Genomic DNA, 10,147 nt, shown 5'->3' with positions numbered 1-10,147 from the left:
CTTCTAGTGGTCCTTTTAGTGTGCCGATTAGTCTTAGAAGACTGCGTATGTTCCCAGAAGGGGCTTTTTTTTTTTTTTTTTCTGAAAGGTGCTGCCTGCTGTCATCTCTTGTTGCCTTTAAACATTTTTATTTTGTTAGGTGTGCTTTGGAAGTTGAATGCTCTGATACTTTGAAATATAAGATCTAAAGTTAGTTGCATTTTGTACAAGACTTCAACCCGATTTCTTTTCATCTTACAGAATAGCAATCTGAGCGGCCTGTAGGGCAGGCAGGACAGTAAATGGTTTTCTGAGAGGATGCGGCTCTGGTATAAGCATATTACTCTTTAAAAAAAATTGCACCATCTTGGCACAAGCGGGCAGGCTTGTGAGCTTGCTGAGATTGCTGAGCTAAACTCAACCTCTACTTTCTCCATCTAAAGTGATGCTCTTCTCAATTCACACAGTCTGTACAAAGTTCATTCTGAAACACTGCAGACTGGCCAGAGTTTCTGGGTAACGTGGTATTTTTTTGCTTGGCTGAGCTGCCTATTCACATTAGGCTCATTTTCTCACCTGCATCATGACAGGCTCAGGAAATAAACTTAAAACTGACTGGGATGCGTTACAGAAGACAGCTGGATCTGCCTCATCCCAAATCCATATGTAAGCTATATTTATACCAGAGTGAATAACGAGGATAACCGTTATGCTGGGTCAACTCTAAAGCTACGATTAGACCATTATTTATACCCTTTCCAACAGTATAAATTCCGGTGCTCAAAGAGAGAATAAGAAATAGGATGAAGGAAACATAATGTACCCTAGAAATAGTAGCAAGGCATACAGGCAATTTTTGCCATGTCATCAGGTGCTCTGAACTGGAAACAAATGCAAATTATATATTTTGTGGGGAGGTTAGTGTTAACAGTTCCTTTTTGTGCTTTGTTCCTGAATGATTCCCCACCCCGGTAGTCTGAACACTTAAATACCTTGTTACTGAAGAGTAAATGTATTGAATTAATCAGCATTAACTGAATGAAGCATTTGCTGTTCATCTTACAGGGCCAGTTTGTGACTTCTGATGTAATTTTTCAGGCCTGTATAGAAATGTCACTGTTATAGTCATGAACTGAAGTGTTAACTGATTCTTTAAACAGACGCTGGAGAATGGAGTAAAATGTGATTTGGTGACCCAGTCATGCTTCTGTCACTGCACATGCAGTCCAGCTGGTGAACGTCCTTCAAGGCTGCCTATTTCTAAACCTCTGAGTAAAATTTCTGCGCAGTCTCATGTGACCACCTTCAATCAGTCATCTTAAGCCAGATGTTATTTGCTCCATGCCATACAGCAGAAGGTGAACCTCCCCTTTGGCTTTTATTTTCAGTTTAGTTTTGAATGTGATGTCTCATGCAATAGCAATAAAGTTAGCACTGATGTCTCAAGCTTTGAAAATGTGATTCGGCTTTATCCAGTACACCTATGAAATGACTAAAGCACATCAATTTGTAGCAATGCAATCTAATGTTTACAGCAGGGAATTGGGAGGTGGAAGACCTATTGTGAGTTTAAACTTAACTCTTAATTTCTTAGGGCCTCAATTTTGCTGTGCAGGAAATTGGAAATATGGTTTACTCTTGTAAGTAAATTTTATCAAATGATAGTATTATTTTCAGTCACTCTGAAATAATCTTTGATAATTTTATGTGCCACATTAAGAGCTAACATGTTGAAATATAGGTAAGTTTTTTCCATTCACTTTTGGATAAGTTTTTAGCAGAAAACTATTGCTGATTCATTTTGTAACATTTTTTTATTGAGAGGTAATACTTCATATGTGAAGGAGTCCAGTAAATTTAATGCAGCACTGAATTTTGTTTTGAGTTTATAAAAAAGTAAAACATACCACACTTCTGTTAATACACTAATACGGAAGATGCTTCTCTTATTTATAGATCTACCAGTATAAGAATTCAATAAAGCAACGTTTTTCTTTCACTGAAATAGACCACGGGTTTATATCTGGTCTCCCAACATGGTGCTTCTTTTTCAGAAATCTTCATGGTTCCTGGCCAAGTTGACTAATTTGTGTCAGACTGTGAATCTCAAGAGGAAATTAATTTTAACATCTGCTATATCAGAGAAAATTTGAGATAGTTACAACTTTAGATAAAAGCTTTCCTCCCAATGTTTGCATATGCTTTTTTGTAAAGCATCTGGACTTGTACCTCTCTTCCTTTCACTTGAAACAATGTCACAGACTTGCATGTGTGAGCTGCTTACTTTTTACTGATATGTAAACATTTTTTGACTGAGATGTCTCTTCCAGTCATTTTGATATGTAAATCCAAATTAATTTTAAATAGTTGCCTACTTAGTAATGCCATCACATCTCATCACTCTACGTGGGTAATCGTGCTTTGTAAGGAAAACCAAGCAGATGGTTGAAAAATATTAACTAGAGCTAATGAACTTAAAAATAATTTCCTAATAAAAGTTCTCTTGATGTAGGTATTTAGGAGGTATATTTTAGTTGCCTCACTGAAGGAAAAAAAAAAAAAAACCAAACAAACATGCACACCCCAAAACCCAGGTTGTATGTAATGAAATTGTCTAGTTAAACTTTATTCAATTATATTTAAGCCAAACCATACCTGGAAGGGGGCAAAAAGGGTGCTGAGCAGAAAAGAAGAAAGGTAAAATACCCTGTCCTGTGTAGGTGTTTGGAAAGGAGAGTCCCCCTTGCACAGCTGTCCTCAGATGGTATGTCAGTGGCATTTGGAGCTGGAAACTTGTCTGAGCCACCACCTGCACCGTGCCCCAGGGTCAGTTGTCCTGGGTGGCTGGGCACTGTGTGCAGGGTGGGCTGGAGGTCCTTGCCTCTACTGTGCTGGAGGTTTCAAGAAATGAAAAGATGCCGAAGATTGGGAGTCAGGCAGGAGGTGAAGGCATGCAGAGAGCTGCAGGAGTCCAACTGCTCAGCAGATCACCACCTGTGTTCCCTTGCAGACAAGCAGTGATGGCACATCGCCATAAAAGGCAGCAGCATTTCTAGAAGGTTTGGGGTGGAAGGGACCTTAAAGATCATCTAGTTCCAGTGCTAGTTCCTTAAAGATCTAGTTTTGGATGCCTCTGCCTCAGGTAGGGCTGATCAAGGTGCAACTAGGGCTTTAAGTGACTATTTTAAAAGTTTTTCAAAATGGCAGAAATTCTTGGTGGACCCACTGCTGCAGCCTGGGCTCTGGTGTGGATCCTGCTAACCAGAGGTGGCTCTCCCTTGGGAATAATACTGCTTGCTTGTGTCTGTACTGCCGTCTTGTTTTCTGGCGCTCATGTAATCTAGAAGTCTTGGCTCTGAGTGTAAAAGAACAAAAGCTACTTGACATCTTCCTCCTTCAAGTGTTGTTTTGGAGAGAAAAGGTACATACATTAATATTCCATCTAATTCAGGTGAAATTGAGGCAGCCTTGAGCAGAAACTCTGGACTGATCCTGAGAGATCAGGATCACATAAAGGCCTAAAGAGCACCATTACCACCTTGACTGCTCCTGTCTGCCCCAGCGGTGACAGCCACCTGTTCTTCTCAGATGGAATAATCTGATGTTGCTGTGGGAGTAAAATGTTCTCCCCATTAGGGTCAAGGAACCCCCAGGTCCTATCTTGGTGAGGACCACAATCCCAGACTGGTGGCAATGTCTTCGTTACCTTCAGTCTCAAAGGGCAGGAGAAGTAGAGAAATGTGGCCATGAGGTACTTTGTAATCAAGAAGCTTGTGTGGGAGGCAAAGGACGTTAGACACACAAACCACAAGAGTAGCACTTAACTTTCATGCCTAACAAGTCAATCTATGAGAACCCCAAGTCTCGGAAGATAGCTCTGAAGATGTTATTCTTCGGTCCCAATTTGTGGTTTGTTGCCGTTGATATGATCACATATTAAGGATATAAGATGTAAACAGAGGGTATAGACTGTCGACAGGTGAATTTGATGTCAAATGAAGAGCTTTCAGGTCTCCCCCAGGAAGGAATGTGGTCTTGTACTGCTCTGCTTGCCTGTGTGAACGCTGCCCTTGCTACCAAAGCTGCTGTTCCCCTAAAGGAGGGAGCACTAAGCATTGCCCTGAGAGCGTGCAGGTTGATGAACAGATTTGACGCTCCGTTGAAACTCAGCCCCAAGCTCTCAGATCTCTACAGTGAAGCTCTCTCCCAGGCAGCACAGTGTCATGACCCCCCTGGGTGAAGGAAGCAGATGAAACAGCACCCTCAGCAGAGACTGCAGCCAGGACAAAACCTGCCAGTCTCCAGTCACCACCATATAGAGATGCTGCCTCCTGGGAGAGGACGTAGTGCTGCTCAGCCCTGCTGGTGTCATGGACGAGGTGCTGCATCAAAGCAGACTCCTAAGTGCCCTGGAAGCATCAGGGATCTCATCTTCACAACTGTGAGTTTGCTCGTGCTAAGCCTTATGGGTTTAACTAGCTGTAACATTGCTCAAAAAGTTCCTATTACTGGTTTCCCTGAGAGGACCTCTGCCACTCAGCTGCGCAGGCGGAGTGCGATGCCCCCAGCTCTCCTGGCGACGAGCACGGCTGCCACTTGCACGCCAGGCGTGAGGCTGTGCCCTGCGTGTGCAAGAAGGTTGAAGTGCCGTGCGTCCTGCAGCACTGCTGGCTTCCCCTGCTGCTAGTAACACTGTCTCATCATCACACAGAGGGGTGCAGAGACTAACAGCCCTGTTAGAAATGCTCTTGTCTTGAACTTGCAAAATAACTTGTTCAGCTTCAACTCCATGACGGGTTGCCATCTTCCCTTATTCTTTAGTTCTAGAAAGTAATGGCTGCAAAATACTTTCCCTAGAAAGGAGGAAAAGAGGCCCTACTTCCAGGTCTAGTTTATTGCCAGTGTTATAGACCCCACATAGTGTAACTTGCAGGCAGTCTCTTGGACTCCCAAGAGGAGAATTTGGTTAAGTACCTACCAGATCACGCATAAGGTTTTGCAACTTCTAAGTAAATGCAAAGTTTTCATATAAGATTTTGAATGCTGCGGAAACTGTTGAGAAGGTGGAATAGCCTCTGTGAGGGCATAGAACCATCCTGTGAAGATGTAATTGGAGAAGGTGCCAAGACGAGTCCTGGCCAGGACACATTGGTCCCTTTTTCACACAAGCTGGAGTTCAATGCACAGCTGCATTCCCCCTTTAGGCTGTACTTGTATAAAAGATCCTCTGCTAGAGGAACCCCAGCCAGCAACTAAGCACCACGCAGCTGCTCGCTCTCTTCTCCCCACCCAGTGGGATGGGGGAAAGAATTGGAAAAAAAAAAAGTAAAACTCATGGGTTGAGGTAAAGACAGTTTAATAGAACAGAAAAGAAGAAACTAATAATGGTAATGATAACACTAATAAAGTGACAATAGTAATAATAAAAGGATTGGAATATACAAGTGATGCACAATGCAATTGCTCACCACTTGCCAACTGGTGCCAAGTTAGTTCCCGAGCAGCAATACCTCTCAGTTCCACTCCCCCCTGTTTCTATACCAGATGTGACGTCCCATGGTATGGAATACCCCTTTGGCCAGTTTGGGTCAGCTGCTCTGGCTGTGTCCTCTCCCAACTTCTTGTGCCCCTCCAGCTTTCTCACTGGCTGGGCATCAGAAGCTGAAAAATCCTTGACTTTAGACTAAACATTACTTAGCAACAACTGAAAACATCAGTGTTATCAACATTCTTCTCATACTGAACCCGAAACATAGCACTGTACCAGCTACTAGGAAGACAATTCACTCTATCCCAGCCGATACCAGGACAGTGGTGCATCTGACCCTCCCGTTGTTGTGAAGGGAACTCTTGGGCTGTGCTGAAGGAGTCTGTTTGAGTAGCTGCCTCTAGACCTCCTCCTTGTGTCTCTCTGTTTTGTTTGAATTAGATGAAATTATTGCTAAAATAGAATAACATAGCAATCAATCTCATATATGTAATTAGATTGAAACACGGGTATTTTAAAGTACCCTTGAGGGCTAGGGGCAGTAACAGAGTTGTTTCTGAGGTTGTTGAAAACTTGATAGAGTCAAGACCCAGACTGCTGAGTTGACAGGGAAGTAAAAAAAAAAAAAAGTCTTTTTTTTTTTTCCTGAGGAGACAGAATTTATCTATCTATTATATATATTTTTTGAAATTATTTAATTATATGTTTCTCTCATGATTTGCTTCTTCATAGAAAACAGATTGCAACAGCTTTTCAGAAGGAGCTTGTGATTTTTACGGTAGCTTCTCTGGCCTTGGTGAAGGGCTGCTGCCTGGGCACCCTGGGGTGCAGCAACCCTCACACGTGAGGGATGCACTGCAGTCACTGCAGCTGCGAGCACAGGGACAGATGTTCATCGATGAGTGTGTCCGGCCGTGGCCTTCCTGCTCCCTACCCTCTGCTTCCAGAGCTGCTGGCCTTGCCTGCTGTAGGCCCCTCTTCCTATGCAAAATCTGACTTGTTGTCCCTTTCTTACTTCTTAATCCTATAAGTTTGTTTCTGGTCCTTCTGGGTGATGGTGATGAAGGTCCTGCTGCTGCTGCTGGAGGCCGGCTGGCGACAGGGATGTGCTGTGGGAAGGCCAAGCTGAGAGCTGCAGTTCCTGCAAGATCTCAGCTCTGCACCGTCCCCATCGTGGCAGCCCCCACCTAGAGCAGGGAAACACAGTGTTCGAGGTAGGCAAGGTCTGTTCCTGGCTCTGCGGTGGGGTTGCCCCGTGACCTTGTGCAGCTTCACTTCTGCATGGGAAACCCGAGGTTTGCCTCCCGACTCTCGTGGAGCACGGAAAGCTGCAAGCGTAGCGTGGTTGTCCAGCACGGAGCTGCTGGTGGATCCCAGTGTCGGGCAGGGCTGAGCACTGCCTCGGTGTCAGGACAAATGGAGAACTGGCACTTCGGTGGTGCGTGGGAAGCCCAAAGGGAGTGGGACCATACAGCCGAGCAAACCTGTCCTGCTGCTCCTCAGCCTGTATGGCAGCGTGTCAGAGAGCGAGCGTGCTAAGTTACGCAGATCTGTGCGCGAAGCTCCTGCGTAACACTTCTGGCCCCATTGCCAGCTCCTAGCTGTTTCGTTTGACTGCGTGCTCCCTGGCAACCGTGGGGCAAGAGAAGGAGGTAAAGTGCCCGGGAGCACAGCAGGATAAGAGCATCCCCTTGCCAGCCTCCGGGCTGATACCTAAAACATGACCAAATGGCTGCACTGGGCTGCCCTTGAAATGTTTTGGGTTTGGATCAGGCAACAGAGGGAACAGGTGTCAGCCCGGCACAAAATCCAGCCTCCTCGCAGTACCTGGAAGTTCAGCCACAAACGTGAACCTGCTGACACACTTCGCTCATGTGCCAGGCCAGGAATCCCTCTTGCTTACTAGCAAAACCACTCTCATGTTGCTGGGTTTATTTACAAGGGTGGCATTTAACAAGCAGGAACTGAGAAATAGCACAGGGCTGCAAGGAAATGACACCAGCACCCTGCACCGCAGGTCTCGCGCGGAGAAGTGTTACATCCCAATAGGTAGGTAAGCAGTGCTGCACAGGCAGAGACCCGGTAAATGAGGGAGTACTTATGGCTAAGTGACATTTAAGACTCCTTAAGCCAGCCATCAGGGGTTGACACCCAGCTGCCTGCCCTTTGCCCCTTGGGCAGCTGCAGCTTGCGGGCAGTGAGCAGTTACACTGACTCAGGTTGTAAATCTTGATTTACAAGTGGGGAAGGAGTCGTGTTCCCTGCTGTTCAAAAATGTATATTTTGTTTATTGTAATGAACAGGTCTAAATGCTTAAGTTCGCATGCTTCTGAAAGGCCTGGCAGCCACAACAAGTAGCCCTTTGTTTGCGCAACTGGATTACATACAGCACAGCAGGTTCTGATGAGGGGAACTTCCCACCTAAGAGCCAAGAGTGTGGTTTGCCAGTAACAGGGCTCCCACCAGGTTCTGCTGCCTGCACCACTAGGCAGGAAGGTAAGAAGAGCGGTGGCGAGGGCTCTGCAGTAAATCAGCTTTTTGGCCAGAGAAGCAGTCGTGCCATAATGACACTCACCCCTCCTAGCACCTCTTACTGTTGCCCTTTGGGTGACAGCACCTGTTCAACCTGGAGCTATCTTCTCTAAAAGTCTCAAAAATATTTTGAAGGGAGCAAAACAACAACAGTGCGTGTTCCCTGTTCCCTGGCATGCTCTATTCCCTAGCCACTAGCCTTCTTTTCCGTGCCTACAGAAGGAAACTCCCTCTCTCTCGTGTTAAAAACAGGGAGTTGTATCCAGGAGCAAATCGGTCACTGCGAGCCTGGTTAGCTTGTCTATACAGAGTATTTCACTCTGCCATTTGCTGTGTTGGGGCTGGCCAGCTTATTGCCACTGTGGGATGACACTTCACTTGCCTGTTCCCATCACCTGCAAAAACAATGTTCTCCTCCTGAAGCAGGTTTTTGTAGTGTTCTTGGGTTTGGTTTGGGGTTTTTTGGCTTTTGTTTTTTAAAAAGGTGGCCGTTAATGCTGAGGGGCTGAGTGACAAACCCGAGACAGTAACACCATGCTGCGATTTGGGTCTCGCTGCCACGAAGTCAGGTATGCTGTTTGAGATTCTCTCGCCCTCTTCTAAAGAGGACATGCTTTATTCTTCGAAGGATGTAAAACCCAGTACCAATAAAACAGATTTCCCCCCCTTTTGTGCATTCTATTGTTTCTGGGCCCTGTGTTTACGCTGACGCCACGCAGAAAGCCACCCGCTGCAGCACTGAAGTGGACAGACATAGTCTTACTTTTGACTGGCAGAGCAGCTCAACCTGGCAACCGAGCAGAAGAGCTGATGCTTACGGCGGGCAGAGAGAGATGAAAAGAGTATGATAAATAAATGCTGAGGGCAGAGCAGAGACAATCAAAGACAGAAGCGTTTCAAAACAGGGAGGGGAAAAAGAGACCAGGAGTGGCAGGGCCAGGGACTGCCCTGGGAAAGCTGAGCTCCTGACCCAGCCATGGGGAAAGCAGCAATTCAGCTGCTCTGTGGCTTCTCCTGCTGACGATGCAAGGTGTAAGCACAAGGGGGTCGGGGGAAGCAGAACCGATTTCGCAGTCGGTCCGGTGGTGAGCGAGGAGCCGCTCTGGCGGGTCATCGGAGTGCCGCACGCGAAAGGCAGCGGGATGCAGCGGGATGCTGCTGCGGCCTCCTCTGTGCACAGGCCAGCCCGCGTTGCCTGGCCAGGGACGTCATCTGTGAGAGCTCATCCTGCATTTGCTGTTACACTGCAACTCTTCAGGGCTGCACAGACTTCTCCCTCTGGCTCTGAGGAGGTTCCCCAGATTAAGCCAAGAGGGAGACGTTTAGGCAGCCCTTACCTGCTGAACAAGTGGTTTTAGGAAATCAGCACCTGAAAGTATTCCTTCCCACACCCCATGCCCCAAGAATGACTTTCAGTGGTCTAAAGCTGTTCCACAAAAGGGACAGGTTTTGAAACCTGGTGGTCTTGGCTTGAGCTGTTCAGGCCAAATCAGCAGTACAGTCCCTAACAAGTTATTTGATTTTTTTTGTAAGCTCTGTGCTCTGCCTGTCAGTCAGGCCCTCCCAAATACTGTCTGAACTAAGTAGCCAAACTCAGTGAAATCTGAACGAGGCAGGAACGTCACCAAAATGACTGCAAGTACTGCTAGCGTGCTGGTGGCATTACAGATGAACAGCTCGTGTCAAACTTCTTTCATTTTTTTTGCTCAGCTTCATGGACCATTTTTTTTACATTTGAGAGTTGCTAACCTTTTTCTTTTTTTAAAGAAATATATATTTGACTATTTGATTCTATCTTACAGCTATTAAAACAATAAATGTTTCACTTTCTTCATTATTCCCTTGTACTTTGAAAATACATTTCTTCTTTAACTTTGAAAGGTGAGGCCCAAAGTTCCTAGTTGAGGCACAGGCATGCGGAACATCAGATGGAAAAGATTTGCAGGTAATACAGCTGGCCTGACATTTAAAGAATAGATGTAGTAAAGGTTTAGCACCTACAGTTTTAGGGGTCTGCTACCCATGGAGCGGGGCATTCACAATTACTGCATCAATTACTGTTCAGTGGCTTCTGCTTCAGAGGTTCACTTGGGAGTGAGGCGCGTAAGGCAGCGCTGGAGGAAATTTGCGACATCTCCCAGAGTGGGG

This window comes from Buteo buteo, chromosome 3 (genome assembly GCF_964188355.1).
Source record: "Buteo buteo chromosome 3, bButBut1.hap1.1, whole genome shotgun sequence".
Classification (NCBI taxonomy): Eukaryota; Metazoa; Chordata; class Aves; order Accipitriformes; family Accipitridae; genus Buteo; species Buteo buteo.
This window is presented reverse-complemented; position numbering follows the sequence as displayed.